Genomic DNA, 2,500 nt, shown 5'->3' with positions numbered 1-2,500 from the left:
TGACTTTTTTGAGTGCACGTGCAAATCTGCTGGAAAAGCCTGTGGAAGTTTCACGGCGTTCGTACGATATTTGGCGACGCAAAAATGAGCGATTTCCCAGCTCGATGGAATTCGGCGCGAGAGAAACGATGCCCCGTAACGCACATGAGAGCAATCCCGGCCAATTTCTCCCGTTTGATGGGGTCTATGTGTAAAAATTTTGACTTTTTTGAGTGCACGTGCAAATCTGCTGAAAAAGCCTGTGGAAGTTTCACGGCGTTCGTACGATATTTGGCGACGCAAAAATGAGCGATTTCCCAGCTCGATGGAATTCGGAGCGAGAGAAACGATGCCCCGTAACGCACATGAGAGCAATCCCGGCCAATTTCTCCCGTTTGATGGGGTCTATGTGTACAAATTTTGACTTTTTTGAGTGCACGTGCAAATCTGCTGAAAAAGCCTGTGGAAGTTTCACGGCGTTCGTACGATATTTGGCGACGCAAAAATGAGCGATTTCCCAGCTCGAGAGAATTCGGCGCGAGAGAAACGATGCCCCGTAACGCACATGAGAGCAATCCGGGCCAATTTCTCCCGTTTGATGGGGTCTATGTGTAAAAATTTTGACTTTTTTGAGTGCACGTGCAAATCTGCTGAAAAAGCCTGTGGAAGTTTCACGGCGTTCGTACGATATTTGGCGACGCAAAAATGAGCGATTTCCCAGCTCGATGGAATTCGGCGCGAGAGAAACGATGCCCCGTAACGCACATGAGAGCAATCCGGGCCAATTTCTCCCGTTTGATGGGGTCTATGTGTAAAAATTTTGACTTTTTTGAGTGCAGGTGCAAATCTGCTGAAAAAGCCTGTGGAAGTTTCACGGCGTTCGTACGATATTTGGCGACGCAAAAATGAGCGATTTCCCAGCTCGAGAGAATTCGGCGCGAGAGAAACGATGCCCCGTAACGCACATGAGAGCAATCCGGGCCAATTTCTCCCGTTTGATGGGGTCTATGTGTAAAAATTTTGACTTTTTTGAGTGCAGGTGCAAATCTGCTGGAAAAGCCTGTGGAAGTTTCACGGCGTTCGTACGATATTTGGCGACGCAAAAATGAGCGATTTCCCAGCTCGATGGAATTCGGAGCGAGAGAAACGATGCCCCGTAACGCACATGAGAGCAATCCCGGCCAATTTCTCCCGTTTGATGGGGTCTATGTGTACAAATTTTGACTTTTTTGAGTGCACGTGCCAATCTGCTGGAAAAGCCTGTGGAAGTTTCACGGCGTTCGTACGATATTTGGCGACGCAAAAATGAGCGATTTCCCAGCTCGATGGAATTCGGCGCGAGAGAAACGATGCCCCGTAACGCACATGAGAGCAATCCCGGCCAATTTCTCCCGTTTGATGGGGTCTATGTGTAAAAATTTTGACTTTTTTGAGTGCACGTGCAAATCTGCTGAAAAAGCCTGTGGAAGTTTCACGGCGTTCGTACGATATTTGGCGACGCAAAAATGAGCGATTTCCCAGCTCGATGGAATTCGGCGCGAGAGAAACGATGCCCCGTAACGCACATGAGAGCAATCCCGGCCAATTTCTCCCGTTTGATGGGGTCTATGTGTAAAAATTTTGACTTTTTTGAGTGCACGTGCAAATCTGCTGAAAAAGCCTGTGGAAGTTTCACGGCGTTCGTACGATATTTGGCGACGCAAAAATGAGCGATTTCCCAGCTCGATGGAATTCGGAGCGAGAGAAACGATGCCCCGTAACGCACATGAGAGCAATCCCGGCCAATTTCTCCCGTTTGATGGGGTCTATGTGTAAAAATTTTGACTTTTTTGAGTGCACGTGCAAATCTGCTGAAAAAGCCTGTGGAAGTTTCACGGCGTTCGTACGATATTTGGCGACGCAAAAATGAGCGATTTCCCAGCTCGAGAGAATTCGGCGCGAGAGAAACGATGCCCCGTAACGCACATGAGAGCAATCCGGGCCAATTTCTCCCGTTTGATGGGGTCTATGTGTAAAAATTTTGACTTTTTTGAGTGCACGTGCAAATCTGCTGGAAAAACCTGTGGAAGTTTCACGGCGTTCGTACGATATTTGGCGACGCAAAAATGAGCGATTTCCCAGCTCGATGGAATTCGGCGCGACAGAAACGATGCCCCGTAACGCACATGAGAGCAATCCGGGCCAATTTCTCCCGTTTGATGGGGTCTATGTGTAAAAATTTTGACTTTTTTGAGTGCAGGTGCAAATCTGCTGAAAAAGCCTGTGGAAGTTTCACGGCGTTCGTACGATATTTGGCGACGCAAAAATGAGCGATTTCCCAGCTCGAGAGAATTCGGCGCGAGAGAAACGATGCCCCGTAACGCACATGAGAGCAATCCGGGCCAATTTCTCCCGTTTGATGGGGTCTATGTGTACAAATTTTGACTTTTTTGAGTGCACGTGCAAATCTGCTGAAAAAGCCTGTGGAAGTTTCACGGCGTTCGTACGATATTTGGCGACGCAAAAATGAGCGATTTCCCAG

Source organism: Lampetra planeri, chromosome 4 (assembly GCF_965212315.1).
Source record: "Lampetra planeri chromosome 4, kcLamPlan1.2.h2, whole genome shotgun sequence".
NCBI lineage: Eukaryota > Metazoa > Chordata > Hyperoartia > Petromyzontiformes > Petromyzontidae > Lampetra > Lampetra planeri.
Note: the sequence above shows the minus strand (reverse complement) of the source record.